The sequence below is a fragment of the Ascaphus truei genome, chromosome 3, assembly GCF_040206685.1.
Source record: "Ascaphus truei isolate aAscTru1 chromosome 3, aAscTru1.hap1, whole genome shotgun sequence".
In the NCBI taxonomy this organism is placed as follows: Eukaryota; Metazoa; Chordata; class Amphibia; order Anura; family Ascaphidae; genus Ascaphus; species Ascaphus truei.
In genome coordinates this window covers 209,782,102-209,798,901 of record NC_134485.1, presented here as the reverse complement: position 1 = coordinate 209,798,901, position 16,800 = coordinate 209,782,102, and the positions used below count along the sequence as shown (strand labels likewise).

Genomic DNA, 16,800 nt, shown 5'->3' with positions numbered 1-16,800 from the left:
GGAGGTGCGGCAGAGGTCGGGAGTGGGCGGGAGATGAGGTCTGGTGTGGCGGATGGGAGCGGAGGTCGGGAGCAGCAGAGGTGCGGCAGACAGGAGAGGAGGTCTGGTGAGGCGGACAAGAGCGGAGGAGCGGGCAGGAGCGGAGGTCGGAGCTAAGGAGGAGCAGGCGGAGCGGAGGTCGGGAGCAGAGGAGAAGCGGGCAGGAGCCTAGGTCGGGAGCGGAGGAGGAGCGGGCGGGAGCGGAGGTCTGGAGCAGCGGAGGTGCGGCGGACAGGAGCGGGGCGGGAGCGGAGGAGGAGCGGGTGGAAGCGGAGGTCGGAAGCGGAGGAGGAGCGGGCGGGAGCAAAGGTCGGGAGCGGAGGAAGAGCGGGCGGGAACGGAGGTCTGGAGCAGCGGAGGTGCGGCAGACAGGAGCGGAGGTCAGAAGCGGGCGGGAGCGGAGGTGCGGCGGCCGGGAGCGGACGTGTAGCGGAGGTGCAGTGGATGGGAGTGGAGGAGCAGGCGGGAGCGGAGGTGCGGCAGAGGTGGGGGGAGTGGAGATGGGGCGAGCAGGTGAAGAGGTGAGGTGGGCAGGAGGGGAGGTGAGGCGGGCAGGAGGGGAGGTGGGGCGGGCAGGAGCGGAGGTGGGGCGGGCGTGTTGTGATCTGTGAACTGCAGGCATTAAGGAAGCAAGCCGCGTGGTAAGGGATTCCTGCTGTCCTCCACCGGCCGGAGGACACTATCGCCAGGTAAGTCTCAAACCGGGTAGCCGGGTAGCCGGGTAACCGGCCAGGTAGAACCATTGATTTTGGCCGGGTACCGTTACCTATTTTTTTTTTTTTAAATCGCTACCCGGTACAACAGTACTCTGAATCCAGCATGGAGCTGGTTAATTGCATCCACTCAATTAGCCAGTCTCCACATGGACTAATGAGAGCTCTGTAAAAATGCCTTATGTGAGACACAGGAAAGAGATTTTCCTCAGCACTGAGGGTGCTGACATGAGGAGAGAGACTCTCTTGAGCATACAGGATACTGTGTGCTGATAACAAGATACCAAGGGAACAGCCCTCTTTTCATGGGTGCAGCAAACCCAGGAACCTACCTGAGGTTGGACCCTCAACAAACACTCATCCATCCAGAACCAGAGACTGGCTTGAAGGGCCACCTGCATTGAGGTACCTTTTTGAGACTTTGGGGGGGGGGGGGGTGATAAACTGGTAAGGGGCTTTTCCTCCCAGTCTTGTAAGAGAGGGACTGGGGAAGTAAGTTAGCCCTTACAAAGGGATAGGTGTTTGTTGCTTTTGTATAGTTTTGTTTGCTGTGCTGTTTAAAGAGACCGGCTCAATAAAGCCCTATGTTAATTTCACCATAAAAGGTCTCCATTTGCATAACTCTGCACACATCTCTTACATACCCCTAAATCTTACAACACCTGTAGCTCAGATTGGTCTAATAAATGACAGGAATTCCAATTTAAAATACTGTACACTAGTATGTGTTTTCAAGAAATTGCAGACAAGTAGAAAGTATTTGACAAAAGTTGCCCTACTGTAAGTCATCATCAGCTGAATCATGGGTATCGTAGGATCTGGCAGCTATTTTCTCTCAATATTTAATTTAAGTTAATAATTTCCTCACATCCGGAGCAGCTTTGACAGCTGGTGAACAAGTTCCAGCACAACATTTTCATTTTTTTAATGTTGTAATCTTGTTTTATGAGAGGCCTCTTGCATTTTATTGCATGTAATGTAAATTCATTAACTTTAGGGATTTATTCATGATCCGGCATTATAGCAGATGGTGGAATAAAGACCAATAAAATTCTCAAGTAAAACAAACTGAAACGTCTCTCGTCCTTAGAAACATCTTGTAATCAAACTGTGACTGTGCTGAAATCTGCCACACATGATTTTTCTGATGTTAAGAGACACATGAAGATACATTTTTATCAGTTGGCACCACATTGTGTATCCTTCTGTACCCCCCCCCCCCTGCCCGGCTCCTAAAGAGTGTTACTATAAGGTTGTGTAGATGTGGTGCCATAGACTCTCTTTACCTTCTCAGGGTGCTGGCATTTAGCTGGCTGGTAGTGTAAGCTCTCGGGGTGGTAATGAAGGGTGCCAGGAACATTTATACAAACAGGACAGGCTTTATTGACAGGAGAGGCTCTCTCTCTTACATTCTCTTCCTGGAGTCCATACATCTCCACAGGGTGGCACACATGGCTTACATCACTCTTGTCATGAACATAGTCAAAGGGGAATATCCATTTCCATAATCTCTAAGATCCTGGAGTCCACATGCAGGCACTTGCCTAGAACTTCTGCCTGGGGATGTAATGCCATCAGGGTTCCCATCTACCCCTCATTAATACAAGACCCCAGCTGTCCTCTTTAGTGACCTGGTGTGCTTACTTCTTCCAAGGCTGGTATTGTTACAACCTTGATATGTGACAGCCCTGGAGACCCCATGTGTTTGGGAATCCCATGCAAAGGACAACTGCCATGCACACAATCCTTCACTATATCCTTATGGCCTTCCCATTAGCTAGTGAGTGGCTCATCTATGTAGGGATATTTCACTGACTATAAAACAACAAAGGTGATCTTACATCCTTAAACATAGAGTTTTACACTTACTAGACTAGGCCTAAACGCAGACACCTGGAGTCCTTCTGATATTGATGGGGCACTCCTGTGGTCTTCCTGGGGTCTAAGGACCAACCCCCTTTACCTCTACCTTTATACCACTTAGTGACCTCACAGGTCACCATAGATACAGAGGCATGGCTCGGCTCCTCATCACATTTTCCACCCCTGTTACTGGGCAAGATCATGTGTGAACTCCTTCTAGAATAGGGGAGGGGCTTACATGGCAGTTGGCTGAATTGCAAAAATACCTTAAAGGTTATTGCCTTGCAACAACTCACCAGACATTAACCCCTGATATACATTTAGTAACCCAAAGGGGGGTTACACTTCTATATGCCATGGCCACTCGAAAGCACAGGCAGTTGTAAAGCTTAGTCATTATTTCCCAACAGGGGCGAACAGCTGGGAATACTGTCCCGGGCCCGGTGAGTAAAGGGGCCTGGGCACCCTGTAGGTAGGTGGCCTGATCCATCGAGGGCGCCTTTTGAAATGGGTTGCAAAAGGGGGCCTGCTGGAAGGTGTCTGTAGAGGTGCCTGCCCAGGCAACATGCTGTAGGGTGGTGGAAGGGAGTCTCCCCTGACAGGTACCTCCATGGGCACCTCCCAGCAGGCAGCTCTGCAGGCCTCATCCACAGGGCTCTTAACAGGCCCCCTCAATCTTCGAAGGCAGTGGACACACTCAGATCGGGGGCCTTTAAAATTGTTTCCTGGGTACCAAGATTTCTATTTGCGGTCCTGTTAATTGCTATGATAAGGATCAGTACACTGAGAGTGTTTGCTTTTTAGATACTGTCAAACAGTGTTTTCCTATTAAAGGCAGCCTTGCAGATTGCCACTTGTCCACTTAATCAAGGTGAGTGGCAATTTATGCCGGGTAATTATCTGCCGACAGAGGGAGGTGCAGGGACAGGGCCGCAGACAGGTGGGCGACAGTCTGGACTGTAGTTCAGGGACAAGCCAGTCAAGGGGCCTGGCAGGGGGGTAACCCGACAGTTTATTGCCTGTGCAGCCAAAAAGGCCCAACCACTTCCCCAGGCCCCCTTGCAGGTTTGTAGGGCCCTTCCTTTTGCTAACCAATGCCCATCTGGAAGGGGCACATTCCCCAGGCTCTCCTTCTGTAGGCCTCTGCCGGACTTGCAGGGCCCTCTTATTCAACCGCAGGCCAATCTGAGGGCCCCAGGTAAGCCCACATGCTTCTGTCCTCTCCATGACCCATTGCCCTCTTATACCTCCCCCCAAGGCCCAGTTCCCATTTATACCCCCCCCCCCAGGCCCATAACCCCCTTATAGCCTCCTCCAGGCCCATTACCACTTATAGCACCCTCCAGGCCCATTACCCTCTTACATGCCCCCCAGGCCCATTACCCTCTTATACCCCCCCGCAGGCAGATTACCCCTTACATCCTGCCCCAGGCCAATTGCCCCCTTTCATCCCCACCAGGCCCATAACCTCTTATATCCACTCCAGATGCTCAGGAAATGTAAGTTAGGTCCGCCGCAAGTCTGGCCCAACTTCTGCTACTGGAGGGGCCCCCCTCCAGCGTTAGCTAGAGCCCGAACCCCTGCTCAATAGGTGGGGCCTGGTGGAGAGGATCTGAGAGAGAGAAAGCGGTGTGTGAGAGCAAGGGAGGAGAGTTAAAGAGAGGGGGCGGAGATTAAATTAATTGAACAGATCCTCAATCCTTTCAAAATTAACTGGACATTCGGTAATACTATAGTAATAATTAAATAACTGAACATCTAAAGGGTTAACTGACCACGTGTAGCACTGCTATGAAACAGATCAGCATTACAATAAAGGTAAGCAGGGGTGGGCAGGTAAAATAAATGGCAGGCTAGTTGATTTTTTGTACTTATCTGCAAGGTGAGGGCATGGTGACATGCTATTAGTGGCACAGTGTTTTGCAGTGCTTTGCTATTGTAAAATGCTTAGTACCACAGTTTGTTCCTGATCTCACCTGAAAACATAATTATATGTTTAAGTTAAAAAAGGTAGAGGGTCAGTTTCTCAATGTACAGTAGTAGAGCAGCGTTGCGCAAACTGGGGGGTGTGGGATTTTTCTGTGGGGGCACGGGCGGTTGCAGAGACCCCACGCTCTTCCCCGAGGCATTTCAATTAAATGCTGGGGGGGAGGGGGGGAGGGGACCGCGAGGTCTCTGCAACTTGAACTTACCGGGATTCATCCGGCTTCTGGTCACGTCGCCATGACAACATGCCGCGGGGTCATGTAACATGACGCGTCGTCATGGAAACGGGCGTCAAATGACGCTGCGGGGTCACGTGACGTCATTTGATGCCAGGTCACTGGGGAGGGTGGGCGCGAGCTCTGGAGCCGGCACACAGGGGGGGCGCAGCAAAAAAACTTTGCACCCCTGTAGTAGAGAATAATCCTGCTAGGCAAAGCTAGCTAAATGTTGTACATGTGTAAGGGGGGGGGAGGGAGGAGGGGGCGGCACAGTCAGTGCTAAGCAGCTCTTAGTTGAAAACATGTGGCAGAAAATGCACATTTTGCAGGTGTTAGCTTCACTCAAGGCTCACTAAAATCTTTACGTGACTTCCTTTGGTGCGCAGCATACAACTAAATGTAGGGTGACCAGATGTCCCGTTTTTTTTTAATGTGTGTCCCGGCTGTTCGACATTCTTTCAAATGTCCCTTTTTTTGTGGCTGTTCTGTTTTTCACCATCAGAGCAGGGGGGGGGGGGGCAGCAGAGAGCAAGAATGCAGGGAGGAGAGCAGGAACAGAGCTTGGAGCCTCAGCAGTGAGAACTTCCGGTGTCTGCTGCCAGGGCTCAAGATGGCTTTCCCGCTCCCAACCTTCCAGAGTGACAGGTAGGGACACACACTCACTATAGGGAGACAGAAACACACACACACACAGCATCGGGAAAGAAAGACACACACAGCATGGGGAGAGAGACACACACAGCATGGGCAGAGAGAGACACACACACACAGCATGGGGAGAGAGAAACACACAGCATGGGGAAGGAGAGACACACAGCATGGGGAAAGAGAAACACACACAGCATGGGGAGAGAGACACACAGCATGGGGAGAGAGACACAAACAAGGCATGGGGAGAGAGAGACACACACAGCATGGGGAGAGAGAGAGAAACACACAAGGCATGGGGAGAGAGAGACACACACAAGGCATGGGGAGAGACACACACAAGGCATGGGGAGAGACACACACAAGGCATGGGGAGAGAGAGACACACACAGCATGGGGAGAGAGAGAAACACACAAGGCATGGGGAGAGAGAGACACACACAAGGCATGGGGAGAGACACAGACAAGGCATGGGGAGAGAGAGACACACACAGCATGGGGAAACAGAGACACACTTGTATCCAGTCCAACACCATCCTCTGGGAGTAAGGGTAAAGCCAACCCTGTGCGTTATGTATGGGATCATCCTAGGCTTCGGCCCTTGGCTCCTAATCCAATATTTTGGCCCCTGCTACCGATCCCTTTGTGTTAACCAAGTTCCCTAGTTATAAGCTGTCCCCTGGTATGTCAATGGACTTGAGGGACTGGGACTTTGGTGTTAAAGATGGATGGTCAGAGGATGATTCTGAGGGAGAAATATCCTATGCAAACCGGATACCGGTAGCTAAGTCCCCATGGTCATTTAAGTCATTTAGGGTCCCATCCTTGTCCCAGCAAACTTCTATTTCTCGTGTGTCCTCCCAGATGGACACAAGGTCCAGTAGTCCACATGAGAAAAATTAGTCCTCGTAATCACTTAAGTGGTGGGACCCTCTGTTTCAGGGCCATTCACCCAGTTTAAATAGAACCATCCACCAGCAGTAGCCATGTTCTATCGTGGACCACTGGTGGGAAGAAGGTCAACTGTGCCAGGAGGAAATACCTGAAGCCCTTCGTAAGAGGGTGGGCAATATTAATTTAGGGGTGAGAGTCCCCACGGGCCCCTCTTTATTCTATCATGGGGGTAGAGCTCAGTGAACCTTAATGTTGGGTACTGCCTGGTCAGGGAGCTAACCGTAAGATTTTGAAGTTCAGTAGAGCTGACAGGGCTATCTTTAACTGGTACCGTCAGGCTCATGGATATACCTTTCCATATTTACCTGAACCACTTATGGATGAGATAGACAACAACAGTCAGGCATGGCTCAGACAGGCTGTTGTAGAAATCAGACAAAACATATAAGGGAAACAGAGAGATATTCCCAAGAAGATCCCCAATCTCTGCACAACAAAGCTGAACCTAATAAAGCAGGGTTCAAATACCCACTAGCAATATAGTGAAAAGGGCTGTATGGGGTACCATCAAGTAACCGCTCCCAACACTGTGGGAGGACAATTACCACCAAATGCAGATATAAAAATAAAAAATACATTATTCACAAATGATATACTCGACGCAATAACACTAACTAATATAAAACCAATTAAAACACTAATTCACGGGAGAGTGAGGTTAAGGGATATCTAGGGCAATTCCCAAAATAATGTCATATAATACATCCCTTAACTGAATGTCCTGAACTACAGCTGAGACACAGTGGGTGATTGCAAATAATTAGCTAAACTCTTTATGGAGAGCTCTAGCTAGTAGGATCAATAAGTATTTGATGATATCTAACAGTCATGACCTAAACAGTTAGAGGTGTAACACAGCGCACCACAGATTAGTAGCGCACCATTAGTAGCAATATCTGGTGTAATACTCAGTGCTAGAAGGTTAGATGGGGGTATTAGCATTATCTCTGGGTGGAGTATACAGGCAGTATTGTCAGATGAGCATGTATATTCAACTCCTATGTCAGCAATAATACCTCCAGCAGTCTGGTTACTCACATAACACAAATTCTACCTCCACCAGTCTAATGTATCTTACGATCATTTGCAGCGCAATTAGGTATATCAGCATGTGGTTGACATAATATCCGTGCTGTAAGCTAGTACCTCCGTGATCAAGGTACAGTCACAGCCCCGCTGTAACTCGGCTCCAACTATCCCATCAGTAGTATCAGGAACAATCTCACCCTAGCTCCCCCTCCACGACGTCAACGCGATGACGTCATGTCCATTATATATATATATATATATTGTAGAAATCATTAAGACCAAATTTTCTGATGACAGATATATTATTGACTCCAAAATACGTTCTGTTATGGGCAAATGGCTAATGGGTACATGTATCTACAAGGATAGGGTAGAAGTTAGGCAGTGCCCTGGTCCTCCCAAGGTGTATTACATCTGCACCAAGTTATTTGATGTTTGGCTAGCAAAAAATCTATACCCTAAATATTATAAGTGAGGGTTTTCTTTTTCTTCCCGTTGGAAGAATAGCTAAGTATTCATCATCGCTGCAAACCGGTGGATGATATGGCTAATTGTCTGTGTAACTGTTTATGGTTATGTTATACATCTGCGGTAAGCTGTTCTGTTTTGCAGGCTTCAGGTTACTGATGGTGCCCAAATTGGATCCCAGTGAGGACATGGAAATTTTCACCTAGGGGAGAGTATAGCCATGGCTGGTCCAGACTATCTTTCTGCCCTCCTGTCACGCAAGTCCTAGTAGCTACTGGTAGTGACAGGATTTCCTGTGGGGGCTATCCTGTGGGGGCTATCCTGTGGGGTTTACCCCCCCCCTCACACAGCCTCCTTGAGTGGCAAGAGAGAAGGTGACCCTTGGTTTGTGTTGCAGCCAATCATTGTGCAGACCCTGTGGCCATCCCTTTTGCATTAGGGAGGATGCCTTCCAAATTATATAGAGTCAGTGCCTTCCTACCCGAGAAAGGGAGAGGAGCTCAGCCCCTCCTGGGGCTGAGTGAGCCAAGATCTGTGCATAGCACAAGGCTTCAAAATTATCTGCTGGCCAGCACCATCCAAGGGCCTGAAACCCATTCTCCACTATATGCAAACGCCATCTGTAGTGGCTTCATCAAATAAAGACCCCTTTTATATACTGTACTTCTGGCTAAGTCACAGTCTATTGGACAGAAGTATAGGAGAAAAGAACCGTCTTGGTAGGGACTGCCTGCAGCTCTGCTGTAGCTTTCTATGACTGGAGGCGCTGTCACCAAATGAAAAGAACCTGAGGATCACCTAAAGCCTGTCCTGTTTCCAACAACATCGCAGAAGCTCATCTCTCCTGGACCCTCACAGGTAACCAGCACCACACGTACCAGTAGCCTAGGCAAAATCTCCCAGAGGGGGGGGGGGGGGAAACAGTTCTATATACTCAAAAAGAGAGATATATTGTGGGATTTGGGGAAAGCTTCAATCGTTAAACACACATGGTCCCTAAGGGTTAAAGGTACACCAGAAGAAGGTACAGATGTAACAATAAAGGAATAAAGTGCGCAGCTAAACTCAACTACAAACTGATAAATATGTGCAAAAAGTGACAAAATATATAAAGTGCAAATGTCATATACCCTACAGCTCATAAATATTATGATCAGAGACTGATAACTGTAAAAACATACAAAAATGTGACAGGTCTTGAAGAGCGTCTGCAGCCGTATCAAAGGGTGTGGCTAAACACCCCTAAACCCTAGAGAGTCAGAGACAAAAGAAGAAAGCGCAAAAACGCAAATAGTGAAGTATATCAAATATTATTGAATTAAAAATAAGGGTAAGTATTCTGCGTACATAAAATCAATAGAACATGGGCATTGTATGTGATCAGCACAGAGGTTACCAAACGGCAAAACCGGAACTTCGAGCAGGTACACATCCCTCGGTTGAGTAGTCCTGGATGATATCGGGAGGTCGTCTCGGTGGCTTCCCTCACAGGCAGCAATATCAGTCCATCTCGGAGCGTATGTCTCATCAGTGGAAACTCCCCACATCAGGTGTTTAAATCAGTTCTCAAAAGGAAAGCTACCCAAAGCTCTAAACGGAGAGCATAGAAATAGTAGATAATGAACAATAATATATGGGACAACTGTGGTCTGTGTCTTGAGGTAGAATAAAGGACGTGGGATGTGGTTTATGTTGATTGGAGATAGGATCAGAGATAGGAGTATGTGGAGTGGGAGTTCCTTTGGATATCGCTACTTGGGATATATACACCGTGGAGGAAATGTATGTTACCTCTCTTTTGGATCCCTCAGTGTAGCCTCCGTTGCCTCCACAAGTTCGTCTGATCCGGTCCTGGTACAGACCTCACGAAATCTCCAACCTGCTGCCGTCTGCTTCCTTCTCAAGCTGCTGGAGCTCCCGAGTGCCGGTGGCATGTACACCTACTTCCGGTCTGTCCGGGAACGCTCCCCTCACTCCGTGAGTGCCGTGAGTGATCTCCGTGCAGCAACAAATCCCATATGACGTGTCCTCCAGGCCACAGTGCGTCTCTCCAAGCAGAAGAACAGCATACAGGGAATAATAATTGATATGAGACTGCCGCGTCCCTGAATAAAGCAACCTCAGTTCACCAGGCGTGGAAGGTTAAAAACTGTTTATTTGACTACATAAAAACGAAAAAAAGAGACAAACAAATACAAAAAAACACCTCCTACGCGTTTCAGGCTCTAGCAGCCCTTTCTCAAGGAGTATAGTTGGGTCTGTGAGATAAGCTCATTAATATAGCCCCTCCTGTGAACTGAACAGCAGCTGTGGATTGTTATGTAATCAGACAAAATCACATTGGTTGTCATGACAATGGGAATAACATGCATGGTATAAAAAACACAACTTGATTCATGAAATTTCTCTAAAACCAAAAGATATATGTAATACGTAAAGTATATTATATCTATATTGTATTTCATCGTAATAGAAAAAACATCAAGTAACAAGTTTAAACCAAAGAAAAACTGATTAATAATAAATTGCACAAGGCAAAATACACATCAATATGGAAAACAGTTAATTCTTCTGTCTGATACAACAAATATGAACATAGAAACTACTATAGGAAAAACAGAAGAGAACTTAAGAATCATAGTATAATAAGTGTCGTAAGGCAAAAGAAAACACAAGGATACTCAACATAGATTGTATGTATCAACTATACAGTGAATGTATTTTCTCTCAATGTGAGAGGTTGATATCAGAACATAGCAGATTAATCACAAGTAAAGACCATATAAATTACATTAGAGGAAATATTTCAGGTCCCACTCTGTATTAAGCCCTTTTGGGATCAATGTATCCAGTGTGAAAATCCAGTGGGCCTCTCTGCGATAGAGTGTGTTAACTCTATCACCACCTCTGTAGTGGATTTGTATATGTTCAATACCAATACATTTAGAATTATTAAGAGACCCATTCTGGCATGTACTAAAATGTTTGGACACTGGGTGCAATTGATCTTGTTTCAAAATAAGTCTCGTGTTCAAGAATTCTTATTTTGAACATACGTGCAATGAGACCTATATATTTCTTATTACACCCACAAATCAACATATAGATCACATATTCGGTCTTGCAATTTATGAAACAGGGGATATATTAAAATTTAGTATCATCTATATTGCTAAACATTTTGGACCGTAGAACATATTTGCAGATTTTACATTTCCCACAAGCAAAGCATCCCACTAAATTAGGAAAGAATTCCTTCTTAGTGCCTAATCTATCTTTCCTAATGACACTAGGAGAGACCATATTGCCCAACGTCTGAGCTTTTTGGAAAACAAACTCGGGTTTAATTGTGGTCATCCCTCTAAGTAGGGGATCTATCGTCAAGATGGGCCAATGTTTGTTTACAATATTTCTTATTGCATCTGCCTGTTTACTAAATACTGTAATAAAATACGGTGTATCTATTGCAAAACCTCCGAGTTTCTTTTTGTCATTTTTATTCATCTTTGATTTGTTCTTCTCCAGGGATCTGTGTATAAGATCGTCTCTGTTTAGTTGTAACGCATTTTGATATGCTTCAGATACAATATCTTTTTTATAGCCTCTGGATAGGAACCGATCTGTTAGTTCCATAGATCTCAACTGGAAGTCCTCCGTGTTTGAACAATTCCTCCTAAGGCGTATGAATTGGCCATAGGGAATACCTCTGAAAAGACTCCGACTATGTCCACTGCTTGCATGTAATAGAGTGTTTTTTGCGTTCTCTTTACGGAAAATGTCCGTATGTACCTGTTGATCAAGACCTACATAAAGTCTCAAATCAAGAAAGTGTATAGAGGTAGAGTGATATTGTGAGGTGAAAATCAAATTTAGTGTATTAAAATTAATATATTCAATAAACAAATTTAATTCTTCTACTGTGCCATTCCAAATGAGTAAGAGATCGTCAATGTAGCGACGATAAAAGTGAATGTTCCTATCTCCAAACACGTGGGTTGCTTCCCACCAACCCATGAAAAGATTCGCATAGGAAGGTGCGAAGCATGTGCCCATGGCAGTCCCACGTGTCTGGAGGTAGAAGGACCCTGAAAATAAAAAATAATTGTGAGTGAGTAAAAAGTGGATACAATCTAATAAAAAAGCTATGTGAAGTGGTGACAGTGATGTGTCTAATTCCCAAAAATATCTAGTGGCTTGAAGGCCATGTGTATGTGCAATAATAGAATATAGAGAAGAAACATCCAAGGTCACCCAGAGAAAATCCGAAGACCAAGGGTAGTGTTGAAAAAGTGTGAGGAGGTGAGAAGTGTCCAATAAGTGAAAAGGGAGGGTGTGTACAATGGGTTGTAAATAATAATCAATGTAAATAGATAAGTGTTCACCCAGTGCTCCTATACTCGAAACTATTGGACGTTCCGGTGGTGCATCAAGGGATTTGTGTACCTTAGGCAGGTGATGAAAAACAGGAATAATAGGGTGCAAGCAATGTAGATAGTCACACTCCTTCTGAGATAAGATATAAAGATCTTTTCCTATTTCTATTAAGTCATTGAGTTCAGTTTGGAACCTCTTCGTGGGATCTATGGACAAAATCTGATAAGAGGCTTGGTCATTTAATTGTCTTAATGCTTCTGTTTGATAATATGCATAGTCCAGAACTACGACTGCGCCTCCTTTGTCTGCATTTTTGACTACGATTTTGTCATTGTTTTTTAAGGAAGAGATCGCATGTCTCAGTTCTGGGTGCACATTCTCTCGGTTCAATGGTTGTTTGGTAAATTGTATACCTTTAGATAACAGAAGTAAATCTCTTTGTACAGCCTGACTGAATAAATCTATTGCTGTGCCTCCCATTTTATCCGGACAAAATTTGGATTTGTTATGTAGTCCCGAAGGTTTGCATCCCAAAAAGTTAACACTAGGATCTACTAATGGTTTGTGTTCATCTAATAATTCCATCATGTCATTAAAAAAACAGTGATCTCTAAATGTAAGTTGATTCTGCATGTCAAATATCTTCACCTCTGTGTCTCCTATATTATCATTATTTGTTGAAACTGTCTGTGTAGAATGCTCTATATTTTGTTCCTTCAGTTTGAAAAATCTTTTTAGGGAAAGTTTTCTAACAAATTTGAATAAATCTACTGTTGTGGTAAATAGATCAAAATTTCTATCAGGAGCAAATGATAAACCGAGGTCTAAGACCCTTAATTCAGATGTTGTTAGAGTGTGATGTGACAAGTTGATAACATTAGTATCCTCAATTTTTATTGGCGTCTCTTTTTCGAAGGATTTCCCCCTATATTTGGTTTTGGATTGTGGCCTTTCTTTCTCCGTTTTTTGACATAGTTTGGCGTTTCGAAATAAGATTAGGACTATACCCAGTGTGTCCAAACGTAGTGCTTTCCTCAGTAGAGGAAGCTAATGAGTCATATTCTGAGAAGGACACCCCATGTGCATTTGATTCATTATCTGTGGTTTCTGCATCAGTTGTATCTCTATTTTGTTGTCTCATTTTTTGGGCTTTCTTCAGAATAGATTTAGTGGGTTTATTATAACCTTGTGTTTTATTTTCATTAGAGTGTTTTTTCTGAGCTTTTTGAGTTGGCTGTGTCTTTTGCCATAGATAGACTTGATTGCGTTCGTAATCAAGTCTATCACGATCATATTTTATTTGTTTTGCTTGCATAAGATTTTTTTCAAATTTGGTAATATTCACAGCAAGTTTCTCGTCAAGCTCATTAAATTCACTCATATGGGTAAATTCTTGTAATTTATCCTGTAATTTTTGTACTTCTTTTTCAGCCAGATTTTTTCATTCTTAACCCTCTAGGGATCCTCTTATTCATTTATTAATTTTCAAGTGTAGTGATTTCCCACCAAACCCTTCGATCATGTGAGATTAATTTCTCCAATTGTTGAAAATATTTCTTAAGATCTTGTGCATCTTCACATACTAAATCATGGTCTTTGTCAAATACAGAATTGGCCTTTTTTAATCAGTAAGGTCAAAGCAATTAAATGCAAAATGTGTCCTGTTAGTAGGCTCTTTATCTGTATCAACTTCAATCTCTGAATCCATCTTGTAGGGTGGTAGGAAAAATTATTATGGAATCAATCAACAAATGTTCCTTCTACAGTCTAAGTTCAAACAAATAATCAATCCAATCGGTCTGCAGTCCAGAAACAGCCAGTAAAATGAAAGTCAGTTATTTCGTGACAGGAAATTTCATGAATCAAGTTGTGTTTTTTATACCATGCATGTTATTCCCATTGTCATGACAACCAATGTGATTTTGTCTGATTACATAACAATCCACAGCTGCTGTTCAGTTCACAGGAGGGGCTATATTAATGAGCTTATCTCACAGACCCAACTATACTCCTTGAGAAAGGGCTGCTAGAGCCTGAAACGCGTAGGTGTTTTTTTGTATTTGTTTGTCTCTTTTTTTCGTTTTTATGTAGTCAAATAAACCGTTTTTAACCTTCCACGCCTGGTGAGCTGAGGTTGCTTTATTCAGGGACGCGGCAGTCTCATACCAATCATTATTCCCTGTTTAAATCAGTTCCAAGGTAGAGAGCGGAATAATGCTCTTAGATGCAGTAATCGCACCATATAAATGATTCGATGACGGTAAGCCCACAGGTACACGCATTTATGTATTACCATTCCATGGATCACAAAGTAAGGCTTTAATACAGGGTATAACCTCAGATAAACACTCAAGGTGTAATGCACCGGTCAGTGACGTCACCGCTACTTGCAACCCCCTCCTCAGTGGTGTGTCGCAGAGACAGAGCATCAGACTTATTGCATACACACACACAGTGTTGGGAGGTAACCCATAGAACTAATATGGCTAAAATTAGCAATTGAAGAATAAAAAGCAATAATCCTACGCGTTTTGTAGCTGAAATGCTACTTCATCAGGGGTTAATTCAACAATGTTTCCAAGAGACGCTAAATAACTGTCGAACCTCCCGCATTGGCTAACTGACCAAACACAAACAACCAATCGGGTTAGTAGCGGAGGAAATCGCGACAGCTGGGAAATAATTACATATGATAAGCATACACAATACATTTATTTAAACATAAGCCGTATAAAATCTGTAATGAGAAAAACAGTAATTAGAATGGATGAAGAAGGACAATATAATACAGAGTCAACAACTATGGTAATAATGTAAACAGAGAGGAAAGAACTAAGGGCCTCATGCAGTAAGCTCCGATAAAATCTCTTCGGCAAGTATTGCCGATAGGCCTTTTTTTGGCGATTTGCCCTCGCAGTATTCAGTAAGGGCCGAATCCATGCCGATCCCTGCCGAATCACTGGGAAAGCAAAACTGCCGATGAGCCTGTGCCGATACAGCCTGGCTCCCGATAAGCCTTCCCATACGCCTTTTCTGCCGATAGGTGTTTGCAGCAGAGAGAGACCAGCCGCTCTCTCAGCGCAAACATCGGCAAAAAATAAAGTATTTATAAACAACTTTTACTGATAGTGTACATGTGCAGGGGGTTCCGGAGCTGAACCGCATTGGTTTCAGGTCCGGGGACACCCTGCTTCCCGAGATACAGGCCCCTTTATGAGGTGCCGGTATCCCGCTGCATTTAAAGGTCCCGATCACGTGACCACGGAATTTAAAAAAAGCAGAGGGATACCGGCACCCCATAAAGGGGCCTGTATCTCGGGAAGCAGGGGGTCCCCGGACCTAAAACCAAAGCGCTTCAGCTCCGGAGACCCTCTGCACATCTACACTATCAGTAAAACACACATATCAATAAACACTCGTTCCTTACCTTTGCGGCTATGTGCTACGGTAACGAAGCAGCATGAATGTATTTTTAATAATAGTGTACTGTGAGCAGGGGGTCCCCTGAGCTGAACCGCGTTGCTTTGTGGACCAGGGACCCCCTGCTTCCCGAGTTTCAGGCCCCGGAATGTGTCATCGGGTGGCAGTGTCGCCGCCATCTTTATAGCGTCCCATTCGCGCCGTGTCCGCTATAAATATGGCGGCGACACTGGCACCGGTGCCCCAAACCGGGGCTTGTAACTCGGGAAGCAGGGGGTCTCTGAGCCACAAATCAATGCGGTTCAGCTCAGGAGCCCCCCTGCTTCCGCACAATATTATTAAAAATACATAAATGCTGCTTCATTACCATAGCGGATAGTCGCTAAGGCAATGAAGGGTTAAGGCAGAATAGCATGTTTATTGGGGACATTTGCCCCCAATAAACATTGCAATAAACAACATACACCCCCTGTGTATTTAAAATACATAAACAACAATAAATACATTAAATACATATAGTACTCACCACCCATGTCCGTTTGCCACGATGAAGGCCATCCTCCTCTTCATCCTGCCTATGCCCCCTCCGCTGCTGCAAAACAGACACAAAAATGAAAACATCCAATGTGATGTCCCCTAACCCCTTAATCACCATAGCGGTTATTAACTGCTACAGTCATTAAGGGGTTAACCCACCCTCATCCACCACTCGGGACGCCTACATACCCTCCCCCACTAACCCACCACCCCGTGAGGCCTAACCACCCTCACCCACTACCCACAAGGGAGGCCTACCCACATACCGTTGGGGACCCCACCCCACCCCCTGTACCCACAATAAAAACAATACAGTGACACACAATAAACATCATTATATTTATTAAATACATTAACCACCCCCAGTGCCCCCCCATAAATACAAGATTTATCCTTTTACAAACAGAGTAGGGATGGAGTTCCCACTGGTGGTTCCACGGGTGATACCTGCGGGGATGAAGCGGTGGCCTCAGACCCGTAGTCTTCAGGGATGAAGTGGTGGTCCCACATCCGTGGGGGCACCGCCGACCCATAGGTGCGGGGATGAAGCG

General features: G+C 45.2%; 1 protein-coding gene across 5 annotated transcripts in view; it reads right to left on the bottom strand.

The window, feature by feature from the left end:
- P2RX1 (purinergic receptor P2X 1) overlaps positions 1 to 16,800 on the bottom strand; it is a 156,111-nt gene that overhangs the window by 124,332 nt on the left and 14,979 nt on the right. The window contains exon 1 of one of the 5 annotated variants that reach the window (XM_075589996.1): positions 2,622 to 2,804. The exons of the other annotated variants lie outside the window; for them this stretch is intronic. The gene's annotated coding sequence lies outside the window, so the exon portion shown is untranslated. Of the gene's footprint in view, positions 1 to 2,621; positions 2,805 to 16,800 lie in introns of those variants that run through there. 5 annotated transcript variants of the gene reach the window in all.